The sequence below is a fragment of the Giraffa tippelskirchi genome, chromosome 14, assembly GCF_054371585.1.
Source record: "Giraffa tippelskirchi isolate mGirTip1 chromosome 14, T2T-mGirTip1v1.2.pri, whole genome shotgun sequence".
NCBI classification, from domain to species: domain Eukaryota; kingdom Metazoa; phylum Chordata; class Mammalia; order Artiodactyla; family Giraffidae; genus Giraffa; species Giraffa tippelskirchi.
The window spans coordinates 18,833,780-18,852,460 of NC_137288.1; the positions used below are offsets into that span (position 1 = coordinate 18,833,780).

Below are 18,681 nucleotides of genomic sequence, written 5' to 3' on the forward strand. Positions count from 1 at the left end.
AGGTCAGTGCTGCTGACTGCTGCGGGTTAACAGAGGACTACACAGATGGAGACAGACAAGAAAACTGTGAGCCCGCCTCGCTTCTACCCACGAGCTGCGATTGTTCTTGGCTGTTCCTTGGCTTCGTCTGAATACTGGGGTGGCGCGCAAACTGATTCTTTGAAACTCCTTTAAAACTAAACACAGGCTTTTCTCCCTTTGCTGCTAATTACATACTTTCTTGTGAAAGAAGCAAGCCCTTTATTGCTCATAATTTCAGCTATCACTTGCTCGGGTATCTTCTCGGATCAATAGCATATAGTTAAGTGGAAGAAAAGGCTAAATGTGATTGCTGTTTGCAAAGCAAGGAATAATTTTTAGTTTTTAAGTGCTCTCGCGTATCATGTTAAAATATGAAATTCAAGTCACAGGTTCAAAGTAGTTACACATTCAAGCTTTTTGTTAAATATCTGTCATTTTTTAAATCTTGAATACTGGCATAGGTTATAATAAAATCTGTGTGCCTTCTGCAGTTTTACACATTCCAGTGCTGGTGGCCATACATCTTTGATGGCAAAACTCCATGGTTGGAGCACCATAAAAATCAATAAATATTAACCTTTTCTGGCACTTTGTGCACAGATGCTTTGTCAATAGCTGTCAGCTAATAGAACAGTCAGTGATGAACCGTATTTCTCAGATCAGGAATCCATAACAAATTTAGAAATCAATGTAAATTAACACACTTTTTAAATTAAAAAAAAATCATCACCAGATTTTATTTTCCATGAAAAGAATACGAAAGCCGAGAAGCTTCCATTTTGAGGCGGTGCCTTTGGTGGGCCGTGACTATCACGCAGCACTGCAGCCCACAGAACTAAATATTATACACACCTCCTGGGTCCCACTTCTGTAATGATATGGATTTTATACACACACACACACACACACACACATATATAATTTTTTCAAACTTTAGGTAACATACTAAGTGGGAAAATTTTTATTTCATTACAGTATCCCATTTCACTTCTATTAGCAATCTACATGCTTCCAGAAGAGCCACAGATAATACCAAGCACAATCCTAAGAAGGTTTGAAAGAAAGGGGAAAGCCTCTGGAGAGAACCAGTGTCAGTGTCACTTCACGTGGTGAAACGCTCCTGCAAGTCTGTGCAGAGGTGACTCCTCCCTCTAACCCACACCACCCGCAGGGCACATGGGCAGCACCCTGGGCCCTGGTGACACAGCCTGGGAACCCCCAGCTCACACATCAAGCACCTCGTTCCAGTTGCTTCACGGTGTACCTTCTGGTTCTCCCAACACAAACTTTTGGCTTTGTAGTCATGGGTCAGTGTTATTGAACAGCTTGATATATTGATTAACTCAGGTGAACTGAAGACTAGTGAAAGTCAAAGTCACTCAGTGGTGTCCAACTCTTTGCGACCCCATGGACTATACAGTCCATGGAACTCTCCAGATCAGAATACTGGAGTGGGTAGCCTTTCCCTTCTCCAGGGATCTTCCCAACCCAGGGATTGAACCCAGGTCTCTCGCATTGCAGGTGGATTCTTTACCAGCTGAGCCACAAGGGAAGCCTGAATTTAAGACTAAACTCTCTCAATATTTTGAATTTGGTAATTTAAGTAGCAAAGTGTAACTTCTATCTGCAAATTTGCTCATTAGTATATCCATGACTATTCCTCTATGGAGGACAAACAACCTGTATTTTCATGGTCTAGTTCCCTTCAAAAGTACTCTGAAATTCCAGCAGGGCAGCGACTCAGACAAATAACTCAAATCTGCATGTGGAAAATGAATGCTCAAAACATAAACTAACAGCTGCAAGGAAGAGAACCCCAGTGCGCTGAAAGCTCCATTACTATAAGACCCAAAAGTCAGCTGTGGAGAGCAACGAGTTTACACTTGTCATTCTTTCAGTGATATCTATATTTTCAATCTCTAGATTACTCAGTGTAAGAAATATAAAAATTCTTAGGAAAATATCATTTTACTAGAGTTACATGACTTTGGGTTACACATTTTAAAAATGACCCTTTTGATGGAAATAACTCTAATGTAAATTGATTTTTGCAGTAGAAGCAACTGTTAGAACTTAAGATTTTCAAAGTGACTGCTTTGGGGGTAGAATGAGGAAGACCTCTAAAATAAATTCATAAAAGATCTTACAAATAGGGTCTAAGATTCAGTGACTCGCCAAAAAGAGGATGGCTGTCAGAAGAAACTGGAGGAAGAAAAAATGTCAAAATAACCCCAAATACATCAATAAGTCTTTGGCATTGCCCTGAAACTTGCCAGGGAAAGCACGGGTGTCACAAAATGGCTAGACAGCACTGCAGACTCTGGGTGCTCACTTCACTGTCAGGGCAAACACGTGGCGCGGGTCACCCAGGCCAGCTTCTGGATCAAACATCAGGTGCCTTATAAAAGAAAATTCTGAAATGACCGACTTTTCTTTCTTTTTATTGTTCTTTTCTCTTTCTTTTTTTCTTTTTAATACTCCTTCAGGTTAGAAAGGCTAGAAAGATTTTTACAAACCAGCCAAGGTTTAAAGGTTCTGTTTAAAGGCAAGCTGCTGAGCATCCTGGCCCTGTGTCCTGTTTAGACTCTGACCCCACATCCACGATGGAGGAACATACATTTCCCGGCTGTTCCTCCAAGTGTGTCACCAAGACTTCAGCTAAGACAAAAGACAAACAGAAAAGTGAAGTCTTCCTAGATCATCCAAGATCAAGAAGTGTTCTCAAAGACAAGTGTGACGGTCTGAACTTTTCTCTGGAAACAAACATCCACGAGGCTTCAGTACCCTTTCACAGCTTCAAAAAGTCACTTTGCAGGGAAAATATGTGGAAGAGGATTTGGGTGGACATAAAAGCACAATCTCTATTTTCTCTGCAGATTCTACTAAAACCAGCTTATAACCTCGCTGCTCTTCAGCCCCATGGAGCACCCACACCCAGAAATGGAGGTGATTTGGTTTAGGCTGAAGAGTTCCATTCTAACACTATACATACGAAAAAAATTTGTTTAAGAGGCAGGAAGTGATATGAGCCCTGGAATAGCTTTTTCAACTTTTTTTTTTTATGAAAAAATAAAATAATCACCAATAGGGTCTTTCCTGGTGGCTCAGTGGTGAAGAATCTGCCTGACAATGCAGGACATGCGGGTTTGATCCCTGATCTGGGAAGATCCCACAGGCTGCGGAGGAACTAAGCCCGCGGGTCACAACTACTGGGCCTGCGCGCTCTCGAGCACGAATCACAACAAGAGGAGCCGCCGCGGTGAGAACCCCAGCTGCTGCAACCAGAGCAGCCCCCACGTGCTGCAATGAAAAGCCCATGCGGCGAGGAAGATGCAGCACAGCCAAAAATAAATAAATAAAATCATTAAAAAACAATCATCAGTAAGTATCACTACAGCCACTGTTCAGGGGGAGTTTTGCTTTTCTCTCAGCTTTAAGGATGTGTATGTTCTCTTCTAAAACAACTCTGATGTAGCTCTACACTGATACCATCAAACATAGGCTTCATGTAATAGGAAATAAAAGACGGAGAAAAATCCCAGCACCGTCATTCGCCATTTACAGAAGGAATAATTTAAAGAAGGAATAATGCTTAACCTATTTAACCGCACTCTGCACAACTCTGATTTACTCTGATTCACTACAACCCTACTTGTCTTTGAGATATTCAAGTATTTGCTTACTAAATCATTACAGTACATTTGTGTGCTTGAATACGTCTGAGTGTATTTGTTTTTGTTTTCCCCTGCCTGCCAGAGGCTTGGGAGGCTCAGATGGTAAAGAATCTGCCTGCAATGCAGGAGACCCAGGTTCAATACCTGTGTTGCGAAGCTCCCCTAGAGAAGGGAATGGCAACCCACTCCAGTATTCCTGCCTGGAGAATTCCATGGACAAAGGAGCCTGGTGGGCTACAGTCCATGGGGTTGCTAAAGAGTCAGACAAGATTGAGTGATTAACACTTTCACTTTCCATGTCTGGAATACCGTCCCAATCTCTCAACCAATGGACTGAGAGTGAGGAAACCTATCAAAAGCTCTTGTTTCAGGAAGGTGGGTCCATGCAGAGAGAATGTGCTTAAGCATCATGTAGGCTTTCCAACACCCATGCCCCATTGAGCTCACTTTCTGTGTGGGTCACCCTTGGTCCCGAGAGTTCTTCACTTCAAGCAGGCAGCCCCACTGCTATTTTAAGTTCTAGTTGTGACCAGTGGTCACCGTCTGCTCTCTCACGATGCCAAGCCCCACACAGGTGGGGGTCACACATGTTTTGTCCACAACTCTCTCCTTTAATCTGACAAGTTAACTCATATTTCTCCTGATATTCAAAATCTTAAGGGGAAAGCAGATGGCTTAATTGGCAAGCCCTATATGAAAAGCACTGCAAAGTAGACTTTATGTAATTTAACAAGAGAATTTTCATAATATCCATGACTGGATAGATTTCTAAACCCATTTGACACATGGGAAAACCTGAAGGTGACCCATGTGGGCCAATGTGCCCAAGATCACACAGCGAGGAAGTACCAGAGCTGGCTCAGACCCAGTGTATCTCATCACTAAACCATAGCCTTTACCCCTGATACCACGGTGGCAATCTGGATGTAACTGGAGAACAGGGGTCTATTTCCTTAATTTTGATTATTGAGGTCTTTAAAAGAGTTTCATAATAGCATTTGTTGCTTTCTTTTTTGATTATTAGAAACAACATATTATAGAAAATACAGAAAAGCTTGCGCTTGTAGGTACATCATTTTTTCTAAACACTACATACATTAAAAAAATAGAACTGGGACACTCTCAGCATGCCATTTTAACATCTTTTAGAAGCTCTCAATTACTGAATATGTGTTTGCCATGACAAAAAAATCCATTTACATAAAGTAGAAAATGCACAGTACCCACGCACCATCTAAACTTACTTCTGAGATGGGCAATATTAACAGTTTGATGTAGATTATCTGCATGATTCTTTATGCTCATACAAATATACATGCAGGGACTCCCCCTCTCCACTCTACTCTCACCCCTTTTTAAGAAAGGAATAGTCCTAGCAGGCACATTACCGTGCAACTTGGGTCAATACATATATATGCAGATCATTTTTAATAACCACATATCTGCCTACTGTATGAACAATCCCCTCCTGACGGGCACTGGCAAGGTTTCCAGCTCTCAGCGGTTACAACAACGTATCCTGACACTGGAGGATACTTATCCCATAAAACTGAGGCTTAACAGTGAAATTGCTAAGTCAAAATGGCATGTGCATTTTAACCCCAAACTCCTAATCTGAAATTAGGAGTTTGGGATTAATATATACACACTACTATATAATAATATATGTATAATATATACTACTACATATAATAGATAATAATATGTATATAACAGATAATACACACCACTATATAAAATAGATAATCAACAAGGACCTGCTATATAGCACAGGGAACTCAGCTCAATACTCTGTAATAACCTAAATGAGAAAAGAATCTGAAAAAGAATAGATACATGTATATGTATAACTGAATCACTTTGCTGAACGTCTGAAACTAACACAACATTGTAAATCAACTACACTCCAATATAAAATAAAAATTTTTTAAAAATTAAATTTAAAAGTAGGTTTAACTTACTTTCTCCAACTTTTACCAACTCATTTTCCCCCAATAATATGTCAGATTTCCAATTTCCCAACAAATGCTCCATCACTGGTCATTCTTAACTCTTCACGTTTTTACCAGTGGATAAAACCTGGCATTGTATGGTTCTGATATAGACAACTAGCGAGGTCAAACATCTTTGCATGTACTTAGTGGTAATATGCATTTTAAAATGCCTATTCATATTTGTCTTTTTACAAAAATCCAGTACTCTTGCCTGGAAAATTCCGTGGACTGAGGAGCCTGGTAGGCTACAGTCCATGGGATTGCAAAGAGTCGGACACGACTGGGCGACTTCACTTTCACTTTCTGTAAATTAGGAATAGCGGCCTTCTGTGAGAATACTAATTGTGTATTAATTCTCTGTCTTATGTGTTGCAAATATTTTTTCATAATTGATTGTGAAACTTTGTTTACTTTTCCTCCCTTCTGGGTCTGTTTTTCATGTCTTATGTAACCCTGAGGTTATATAAATATTATGAAGTTTGTCTCCATCATTACTTGACTATGTAAGAATTTGAAATAAAAATGCAATTCATGTGAGTATTTTTAGAACAAAGATATAATGCCTTTCTTATTAATTATTTGACATCTACCTCTTTGCCTTTCTCCTTCACACTTCAATTATTAAGTGTCTGCGGTTGATAAATAAAAGACTTGAAAACACAGCTAATTGTTTTAACAGTTCCATAGTGGTCTTCTGTTGTCAGATTATTATCAAACTGCTGAACCTCATTATATCTAAAGCACCTTCTTTTTATGTTACACTTTGTTTTTAAATAGAAAACATCAGAGTGATCATCTGTCAATATATAAAGATCTGATTACAGTAACAAAGATCAATGCCAGTGTTTCAATATATTCACTCTCAAGAGTCCAGATTACAGAATGAAAAATAGTATAAGAGAAATTTGGGGTGTGAAAGTCTAAAAGATGCTTTAGGTGTGTGTATTAGATAAATGTCTACATATTACAAGCAACATTGGTCCTAAGGTAACGGATAATACATGATCAAAAGTACACATTCAGGATTTAAAATTCTTCATTTACCGCCCCTTCGAGATCAGAAGCACCCCTGCACCAGCTTTTATCAAACCCTGGATCGTCTCTCATCCTGCCACATCAACTCTGTCCCCATGGCCTAAATGGTTCTTTTCTCTCCTTGTGCTTCTGTAACTCAGCCAAGGACGAGAGAGCGGGCCGTGCATCTTTAGTGGGGTGACGACCACCCACCCCTCTTTTCCTTGGTGCAAACACAGGCGAGTTCCTCTGTGAACTTATCATTCCTAGAGGTCATTCAGACCATCATTTCAGGCCCCCGCGATGAGCCTGATGGTCCTTCTTAGGAAATTGGACCCAGTGGGAACGTTTTCTCCCTCTGCTTAGCCCATGGCTCAGCATTTTCCTTCCCATGTAGTTCTTAATTCCCTTAAGTGGCAATTATTTAAGACACAGTTAAGAGAAGGTGCAATCTACATTCATCCAATAAAACCTAAATATTAAAAAGGACAGAAAAATTCAGTATGGTTACTAAGGATAAATGGACAGCACTTAACATTTGAAAGGTACCAAAGCAGTGGGACATGAGTAAATGGACAAAATTTTTTAAAAATGATTAGAGGTTAAAAAAAAATTAAGATAAACTAAAAGGGCATACTGTGTGTCAAAGAGACAGAGCCTCTTAATTACAAGAGGTTAATATCACAGTCAGTCAAGAGTTAGGTAGAAAAATCACTCTAATAGAGACTATCTGGAAACCAACCCAAAGACAGCAGACTGACAAAGTCTAAATTTGAGATTTTTAATAAGCATATATGATGAAAATTAGGTTAGTACTGAGGTCCAAAATGCACTCTTCACAGAGGTAAAAGCGTTATGCTTGGGAATGACCTCACCATGTCTGTGGAAAGACATAATAGAAAAATGATGATCACTGCATGGACATACTAAATAAGTGCATTCTAAGGTCAACGGGTGTAAAAGAAGCCAAAGGAGAAAGGAAGCAATTTTGAACTATATGTGGCCCATTCATAGGCAAACAGCAAAATAACTGGAATGGGTTAAAAAAGAGGAAATGAATTAAAATGACAACCTATTCATGAAACACACTATGCAAGTTTTGAATATGAGTACTGTGCAGATAATAATATAGCAGATAAGCTGTGCATCTGTGGAACAGAATGCTACCCGGTCTAGCAGGTATAATCTTCACAAATATACCACCCTTTCCCATAGTTCATATGGGAGGGAAGGTGAAATTTTAAGGATGGTGAAATTTTAAGGACTGTGAAATTTTAAGGAATAATTCCAGTTGCATTTTTAAATTTTTAAAACTTGATTTGGTTTTCAATTTAACTAACTGACTATCTCCCCGGTATATCAAAAAGCAGTATTTTGCCAAGAAAATCCAACACGTGCTATCTATAAAATACGGTAGATACATTTAAAACTGGGTTTAAAGTAGATTTTCATATATACAATGGAATTTATTCCATTAGGACCACTTTCAAGGTTTTAACTCCTACAATTAGGAAAGGTCTTAATCTTTACAATAAATCTCTTATTCTATAACACTAAAACTGGTCCTGCTTCTGCGATCAAACCGTGCCTGAAAAAACACTTTTGGGATGGTGACATTTAATCCACGTACTGCATATGCCATAGTCAATTATCCAGCATAAAACAGCCGCGCAACAGTGGCTGCACTGAAACCAGCGCCGGCCTCACACTGCGCCGTGAGCTCTGCACGCTTGGGTCACTTCCCCCCTCACCGTTACACCAGGAAAAACAGTAGCAACGGGCTGTTCTAGAAACTAGATAAGCCGAGTCTCCTGAAAATGGCCTAATAATCTGACAAATAGTGAGACCTCACATGAAATTGTTACTAGTATATATAATATGGTCAGTTATGTAGAATAAAATGAAATTAATTCATTGTTGCTTCTTAAATCTTTCCTATGTTCTAGACAGCAGAAAAAACTTACTGTGAAAGAGACATAATAAGATTACATCAACGAGAAAAGTAGTATTACAACATACTGACTTCCAACAGTTTCTTAAATTCACCATTCCCCTCTTTCCTGGGGCCTTCCTTGTTCCGCTGCCTAAGTGTCCTTTGAGCCTGAGCTCTGAACAGATCCCCGGGTGCCCTACACAGAACACCTCCCAGAGCATCTCTGATGTTTTCTTTATAGCATTTAGGCATTTTGTGTGTGTGGTTGTTTGGTGAAAATCTATCACCCACTAAATACAACATCTCTACCAAGGCAAGCTTGTGTTGCTCACTGTCGTACCTCTGAGGCCCACTGCGGTGCTCTGGGGCACGTCGTGGGTGGAGAAAGCCCAACACTTTTTGGTGACAGTCCAAACACAAGGTCTCAATATAAGAGTAGTTACGAATCCTCAAACAAAATTTCTAGTCACTTCAGAACTTAAAATGTGTTCAGTAACACACTAAGGAAGCAAAATATCAATGTCATGAACTCCACGAAGTTTACAAGACATTCCCCATTAAAAACAGTTATAAAGGTTAATGATCAACTTTACTACATGATTCAGAAGTCATCACCAGATACAGTGAAAATTATTTTCATTGATAATTTGGAACTATTAAAGAAAGGTTCGAGTACCGTGTTTCTCTAACTGGTTGCTGCCTTGCTAATCTGATTTACAGGGTAAAACCCTGTAACTGTAATCTTCGTGTCACTACTGTTTAGCATTCTATGGATTGGGGTTTTACATGGGGATTCATACCAGAGATGAGGACCCTAACTGTGGCTGACGTAGACGTAAAGAACCCCACCCCTGAGGAGACCTTACAGGAACACCTGTCTGCTCAGGAGGCAGGAAGAGTGGTGAGGAGGATAGTCTTGGCTTTCACAGCGGGGAAACGCACTCAGGAGGGCTGTGGTAATTCCCTAAGCACACAGAAGTGGAGTATAACCAAATACAAAAAGTACACAGAATGCCTGCATAGTTAACACGTCAGACCTTCAGGTCTAACTCAAAACCTTTAGGTCAAGCACATTCAGTTTTATCTGCATCATGATGATAAACTATTGTTTCTTATATGTTGAGTGAAAATTATTATACATATTAAGGTAATAGGTGAATATCTTGACATCTTAATGCCTAGATGATGAACACACCCAAATTGATCCTGCCATAAAAAATAAAAATATGTAATCCTGGATGCCAACGTCTTTTTCAAGTTAAAAAAAGATGTCTGAAAGTTTTATATGCTCAAATAGAGCATAAAACATCTTTAAAATGTCTTTCTAACACACTTTCTTAAGACACACAGAGAGAAATTGGGGTGAAAAAAGAAAATGTATTAAGGGCTATTACAGAATTATATCTAAAACCAAAACTGCTTCTTTGACTGGTAAAAGATTCATGAGATCTCAAAGCAAAGATCACAAAAAAACTTTTTTTTCATTACAGGGAGAAAAGGCTAGAAATACGGACAAAAGATACATAAGAATAACATTAAAGAAAGCAAACAAACAAAAAACACTCCCACGTGTCATTCAGCCACTTCTAACTAGCTATTCCTGGTGTATGTCTCTTGATTCTTCAGCATTTTACTACATGTTCTAAGCAGTCCAACTTTTCAACTCCATCCCCTCATAATCCACTTCACTGCCCCCAAGGGCCACTTCTGCCTCTCGCGTCGCAGCCTGTCTCCTCTTCCCACCTCTCTAACTACTCGCTTCTCACAGAGTCAAGTACACTTCAGCCTGCCTTCCCGCACTTCAGATAAATTATCTTCATTGACGCTTGAGGTGCAAAACTTACAGCCACCATTCCATCCCTGCAGCAAACTCTATTTCCAACACTCGTTTTAGTAGCAAGAATGCTTACAAGTCAATAAATAGCAATACAATTAAATTCACTCAAGAGGGACCACACATGGCACCTATTCTGCCCTTCATTTCAATGCAAAGTTTGCTCTGAATATCAACTTTAATCTAACAAACCTAATCCTACCCATTGATTATTTGCAAAATACCAGGCACTACAGTTCAGTGTTGACTGAATGCTCTATAAAAATGTCAACAGAGTCCATAAATATTTAGTTACGAAGATATAGAATGTTAAACTACGATACGTAACTGGCTGATAAGAGGGAAATGTCATGAGAGTGCTACTTTTTAAAGAAAAAAAAGAAACTTTAGGTGAAACCAACTGTAATATCACCAAACAGCATTCTAAAGTTTCAAGAGAACTAACTACCTGGGAATTTTCATGTCTCCTGTCATTTTACACCAATCAAGTCTTTAAAGCAAATACATCCATTTATTAGAAGCAGCCTTTGTTTCTAATCAAGAGAACAGGGTATATATACATGTGAATATGCAAGTGATGCAGGTCCCTATGTTCATATCAAATTTAACTCAGAATATCTATTCTTATCACTCAAGAGCAACCCCTACTGGCACAATTAAAAAGAACCTAGAAGACACAGAGTAATTTCAGTTCAATATTTTATTAACTAAATACTTACAGAGCACTTAATATACGCCAGGCCCTACTTTAAGTACTATACAAATATTAACTTATTTAATCACTCCAAGACATTTATCATTAAAAGAGATTAACCGACATAAACGTTATTCCAAGATGCAAAAGGGTCTGTTTCATTACTTTGAGATACAGATTCTGTTTAAGCCAACAGAATCCAAATCTGACCTTGCCAATATCTGGAAAGAAACCATTATTAATTATAGTTCTTTCTAACTTAGTGAGCCAGACAACCAATGTGGAGGAAATCCTGAAAGACAGTTCCTTAAAAAACAGTTCTCTCTCAGTAAAAAGAAAATTAAATTTTATATTCAATTCAACGTTAAAAATTTACGCTAATTGCAAAGGAGACTTGCCTTTTCCTTTATAAACAGGAAGTCACTTATGCCAGGTTTTTATTTTAAGCATGCATCAAAATTACAAGATGAAAGAATACCTCTGCCAATCACACTGACAAGCTCCTCACGAGTGGCACTAATAGCTGTGACAAGAGTGAACTGTCTGAGCAGAGCATTTTAAGAAGGATCTAGACCAGCCATCACAACCACTACTTTATCTAGTTGGGGCTATGCTATATTCTGCTGCAATAAAAGCTATTAGGTGATTTAAGTGACTACTGTATTATGATGGAACTTCATCTATCACAAGAATATATTTGCTTTTAATCTTACTTAGAAATAGAAAAAAAAGGAAAAAATAAGAAAGTACAAGCACGTGTATAAGCTTAAATATTTTGCTCCTTCATTTTTTCTTGAATATACAAACTTTGCAAATTTATTCAATTGATTTATATATTTCAAATGCTGCTTAGCATGTATCACATAACATCTTTTTGGTCTATTTAATTTTAAAGTCTGCAGCCCATTAGTATAATTTCTGTATTAACTTTCCAATTTTCATTTTCTCCATCCCAATCAACTCCCTTGCCTAATGTGTGCGTGCATGCTCAGTCATGTCCGACTCTTTGCAACCCCATGATGAAGACCACCAGGCTCCTCTGTCCATGGAATTTCCCAGGCAAGGAAGCCCCCGTTTCCCTAATGACCCCTCACCAACAGAAACATCTATTTAACAGTTTCTAAGCTACCTGGGCTTAAGGGCTTCCCTGTAGCTCAGTGGTAAAGAATCTGCCCGCCAATGCAGGAGACCTGGGTTCGTTCCCTGGGTCAGGAAGATCCCCTGGAGAAGAAAATGGCAACCCACTCCAGAATTCTTGCCTGGGAAATCCCATGGACAGAGGAGCCTGGTGGGATATGGTTCATGGGGTCACAAAAGAGTTTGACACAACGTAGCGACTAAACAACAAGAACAAGCCACCTAGGAAGCCCATCGTTCCCTAATGATGCCTCACCAACAGAAACACCTATTTAATATTTTCTAATATGGGTATGTGCAGAAAATATGTAAGACAGGGGTAACTAGGATTTTTTACTTATAATTTGAAAAATATTAACTGTTGTAAAATACACATAATACACAATTTATCATGTTAGCCACCAGGCACGGTAAGCTGTCCTCAGGAAGTCAGTCAGGGGCAGGACAAGACACTGACGGATCAGACAGATTCTCTGTGAGTTCCTATCAGATCCTGGCCCACTGAAGTGATGTGACATATAACACTGAAGGAAAACACATGTGTCCACTTATGGCACTCTAAGGATAAAATTTTAAACCCATGTATGCTTAATTTTGAAACTGCTATGGTAATAGAGAGGAAACAAACGAGATTAAAGAAACATCACTGCCTGCTTTAACAGAAGTGCAAAGGCAATTCTACAAAGATACTGTTTTCACCAAAGATTGCTTGAAAAATGACACCTATATGAAAGAAACTAGAGAATCTTAACCTATACCTCATGTTATATAAATCTGACTCAGAATTCACCATAAATCTAAATATAAAATATAAAAGCATAAAGATTCTAGAAGAAAACACAGGAGTTAATCTTGAGAGTTTTTACATACCGTTACAAAAGTGCAAACCATAAAAGAACTTTTCCTCTACGAAAGACACTGTTAAGAGGAAAAAGAGAGTTACCACCTTAGAGAAAGTGTTTGACGTAGGTCTGACAAAAGGTCTTATATCAAAAAATATTAACATAAAAAATTCTCGATAATAGTCCAAGGGAAAAAGAGGCAAATATTTCAAAAAATTCCTGGGTCGGGAAGACCTGCTGGAGAAGGGATGGGCTACCACTCTAGTATTCTTGGGCTTCCCTTGTGGCTGAGCTGATAAAGAATCTGCCTGTAATGTGGGAGACCAGTGTTCAATCCTTGGGTTGGGAAGGTCCTCTTGAGAAGGGAAAGGTTACCCACTCCAGTATTCTGGCCTGGAGAACTCCATGGACTGTATAGTCCATGGGGTGGCAAAGAGTCAGACATGACTGATTGACTTTCACTTTCACTTTATGATGGTTTTGATTTGCATTTCGTCAACAAGTAACAATGCTGGGTATCTTTTCATGTGCTCACTGGCCATTTATATATTTTCTTTGGAGAAATGGCTATTCAGATTCTTTTCTCATTTTTTAATCAGGTTATTTTCCTTGATAATGTTGAATTAAAAGAGTTCCTTACATATTCTGAATACAAGCCCATTATCAGATAGATTTCAGTTTTTCTCCCATTTCATAGGTTTTGTTTTCATCTTCTTCATGGTACACTTTAAGGCACATTTTTTTTTCCCCAACAATTTTTATAAAGCCCAACTCATCTAATTTTTCTTTTATTTCCCATGGTTTAGTTCATATTCAAGAAACTATTGCTTAATCAACAGTCACAAAAATTTGTTTATAGGTTCTCTTTCAAGGGTTTTATAGCTAAGATAATTTATGTTTTAGACAAATAAAATGATGAATATTTATGGAAATGGAGGGGTTAGCATGCACACACCCATTTCCTAGTTCTGTCTCCTGAGACAAGACCAACAAGTAAACAGTGTGCAGAAGCAAGGAGTGCATCCAGCGCATGTCTCTTGGTTTCTAAATATCTTCCCCAGTAAAAGAAACCAAGGCTCCTAAAAAGAGATGGATTCTACCACCAGATGAACATGGAGTACATTTTGGTGCCAGAAAGTAAACAGATGCTGACAGAAGGGTGGGGGCATGTGAGAGGGCACCAGAGCCCACCTGAAAGAGTCTGCAATGGCCAAAGATGAGGCAGTTTGAGCAAGAAAATAAATCACAATGGAACAGAATTAGAAACCACAGAGTAAGGTAAGCCCATACTGGTAAAAATTAGTAGAGCAAAAAATAATTGGTAGGGAAGGAACAGATACACCTTAGAGAAAAATTCCAATTAAATGTAGAAGGAATGAGGAAAAGAGAAAATGACCATTAGACCACCACAGATCTTGCTGTAGTCAAGATCCACTAATGAATGTCGAAATTAGTGGGTAAATACTTAGGGAAAACATGCTATTTGCATAATCTGAATGTATCTGCCCTGAAATATGTATTAATTAATAAGTGGGGGATAGTATGCTTCTGGTAGAGAAATATAGAGATGCCATCTTACTCAACTGGCCCAGGTTACACCATTAGTTCTAACATATCCTGAAAATTAAAAGACGCTTGCTCCTTGGAAGAAAAGCTATGACAAACCTAGACAGCGTATTAAAAAGCAGAGGCATCATTTGCCAATGAAGGCAAGCATAGTCAAAGCTAGGTTTTTCCAGCAGTCATGTACAGATGTGAGAGTTGGACTGTAAAGAAGGCTGAGTGCCGAAGAATTGATGCTTTCAAACTGTGGTGTTGGAGAAGACTCCTGAGAGTCCCTTGGACTGCAAGGAGATCAAACCAGTCAATCGTAAAGGAAATTCACCCTGGAATATTCACTGGAAGGATTGATGCTGAAGCTGAAGCTCCAATACTTTGGCCACCTGATGTGAAGAGCTAACTCCTTGGAAAAGACCCTGATGCTGGGAAAGATTGAGGGCAAGAGGAGAAGGGAGTGGCAAAGGATGAGACAGTTAGATAGCATCATCAATTCCATGGAAATGAGTTTAAGCAAAACTCCAGGAGACAGTGAAGGACAGGGAAGCCTGGTGTGCTGCAGTCCATGTGGTAGCAAAGAGCTGGACACAACTTAGCAACTGAACAACAACAACAACCCTTGATAAACTCCATATCTATTCTGAGGAATTCTTAAAGATCCTCAACTGAGTCATGAGTAAACATCAGTCTAATGTAAAATAAGAAACATTCTAAAAAATAACAGATTCATATTCTTTACAACTGCCAAGGTCACGTAAGACAATGAAAAGCTGAAAAACTGCTGCGGACTGGAGAAGATTAAGGAGACGCAACAACAGAAAGGAGTGTTGATTCCTGTGCTGAACTGTGCAAAAGGAAAACAGCAGACTGGAAAGACTGGTGAAATGTGAATAAAGAACATAGAGTTAGAAAACAGTACTGTGCTAATGTCAACATCTGGTTTTGGTAACTGCACTGTGGTTATATAATGCTAACACTTAGGGAAGTTGGGTAAAGGCTACATGGGAACTCTCCCTGTACTATTTTTGTAACTCTTCTGTAAGTTTATTTCAAAATAAAAACTTAAAACAAGGAAAACTTGCTAAATGGCAATTTTGCTTGCTAAAAATAGAGATAAATGAAATTACAAATGAATAATAATGTGCATATTTCTGTCTCTGGAACTAAACTTCAAAGCTAATTAAGGAAGACACCTACATTTTCCTCATGCTCTGAAGGAGCTGTGATGCTGTTCGTCACTAAATGCCTTGCAGGAGACAGTCACCTGTGAAGCAGCATCAACAGGTGCACTTGTCAACACCTACCTGTCTCCTCCTAGAAGCCTGCACTTTAGTTGGGGTCAGCATATGTCTGGGAGGGCAAAGAAATTTTTAAGAAACATAAGTTATATTGAATTAAACAGATGATAAAAGGTCTGTATATTAAAAAAAAAAAAAAGCCACATCGATTACCTGATAAAAGCATACTGGCCCACTATAACTTTCCACAATTTTTGTTTCTCTTAAAATTTTGATAAATGAAGTTGTCAGGGGTGATAAGATCACAACTTTGTTTCTAAACTATTTTAACTTTCAGAATTCAGTTCATGAATGCTGCAAATGTTGGTCCAGATAAGATCACAGTTTTGCGTGTTGATGAGGCAACCATCCTGTCACGGGCCTGTATAACCATGAGCAGGGAGGAACGCAGCCTAGAAACAGTTTCCATGTGGTTCTGAATTGCAAAGGCTAATTACACTCAGCGAGGCCTCCCTTCAAAAGAGGATCGAGTCTTTTTCTGGGAAAAGAAAAAATCAAATATCACTCTAAAACTTCTCTCTATGATCATGTAGCTAGGAAATGAGACTGAGGGCTCTTGAGGCTTGAGATCCATCAGAGATAATTAACTAAGTGGGTTTACATAAACTTCAGATATTTTCAGTGAATTCTATTAGGTATTACTAGCAAAAGTTGTACATTACTTGTGTACTCTGACTTTACTTTAAATGCTGTGAATGCCACTAAGCACTTCACAGAACATTATACACTAGAAAGGACATTTCAAGACCATATTCTTTAGAAAAAATAGTTTTAAAAATAAAAAGTATAGTGGGCAATATAAAAAGAATAGAAATAATTCAAACAATAAGTTTCTACTCTAAATAAAATTTCATGTTTGGATATATGCTCTGATTGACATGTAATACATGTATTACACACATAATACAGACACACATATATAGTTATGAGACATTATTCTCAATCAGTTCAGCTCAGTCGCTCAGTCGTGTCCGACTCTTTGCGACCCCATGAATTGCAGCACGCCAGGCCTCTCTGTCCATCACCAACTCCCGGAGTCTACCCAAACCCATGTCCACCGAGTCAGTGATGCCATCCAACCATCTCATCCTCTGTTGTCCCCTTCTCCTCCCACCCCCAATCCTACCCAGCATTAGGGTCTTTTCCAATGAGTCAACCTTTTGCATGAGGTGGCCAAAGTATTGGAGTTTCAGCTTCAACATCAGACCTTCCAATGAACACCCAGGATTGATCTCTTTTAGGATGGATTGATTGGATCTCCTTGCAGTCCAAGGGACTCTCAAGAATCTTCTCCAACACCACAGTTCAAAAGCATCAATTCTTCGGCACTCAGCTTTCTTCACCGTCCAACTCTCACATCCATACATGACCACTGGAAAAACCATAGCCTTGACTAGACGGACTTTTGTTGGCAAAGTAATGTCTCTGCTTTTAAATATGCTATCTAGGTTGGCCATAAACTTCCTTCCAAGGAGTAAGCGTCTTTTAATTTCATGGCTGCAATCACCATCAGCAGTGATTCTGGAGCCCAAAAAAATAAAGTCTGACACTGTTTCCACTGTTTCCCCATCTATTGCCCATGAAGTGATGGGACCAGATGCCATGATCTTAGTTTTCTGAACGTTGAGCTTTAAGCCAACTTTTTCACTCTCCTCTTTCACTTTCATCAAGAGGCTCTTTAGTTCCTCTTCACTTTCTGCCATAAGGGTGGTGTCATCTGCATATCTGAGGTTATTGGTATTTCTCCCGGCAATCTTGATTCCAGCTTGTGTTTCTTCCAGCCCAGCGTTTCTCATGATGTACTCTGCATATAAGTTAAATAAGCAGGGTGACAATATACAGCCTTGACGTACTCCTTTTCCTATTTGGAACCAGTCCGTTGTTCCATGTCCAGTTCTAACTGTTGCTTCCTGACCTGCATACAGGTTTCTCAAGAGACAGGTCAGATGGTCTGGTATTCCCATCTCTTTCAGAATTTTCCACAGTTTATTGTGATCCACACAGTCAAAGCAACTTGAAATAAATGTAAAAGTTCATCTAGTCCTTTCCTAATATTTTCTTGCTACTGAAACAGCAATAACAAAGCCTAATACTTTTATTTCAAAGAAAATCTCAGTATTAATGATACTTTTCAAAGCTCCTTCACATGTATTAATTTGAACTTCATAGTCAAAGGAAAGGCTGAACACTGCTAGACATTTTGCAGCTGAGAATACAGATATAGGTTGAGAGACTTGTTTAAAGTCACACATTTCAACTGCAATAAACTCAGGACACTATAACCAAGTTCGTTTGACTCCATCCATCCACCCAACCATCAACCACGTTCTATACCAGGGAGCAGAAGTGCTGTGAAAACATTTACCCCTCGTAGGATTTTTTTTTTAATTATATTATACTCTGCTATTCCGTAGTACTTGTTTTCAGATTATCTGGTGTCTTAAAACTCAGTATTGACGCTTCCATGATAAGAATTTCATTAATGCATAGAAGCTGATCTTTTTAAAGCTCCTGTATATGCACAGTTATGAATTGGAAAACTCTTAAAGACAAACAGGCATAGATTTCAATGGGCAAGTTAACTTCTTTTTAAATCATTAGATTGGGATAACACCTACCAAAGAATTTTGCTTTGAGGATTTAGTGATCTAATGAAAAACCTGGCACAGTCACTACCCTTCTT

General features: G+C 38.8%; 1 protein-coding gene across 2 annotated transcripts in view; it reads right to left on the bottom strand.

The window, feature by feature from the left end:
- The window catches only part of ZNF407 (zinc finger protein 407), a 380,413-nt gene that overhangs the window by 95,959 nt on the left and 265,773 nt on the right, over positions 1-18,681 (bottom strand). The window lies entirely within an intron of this gene.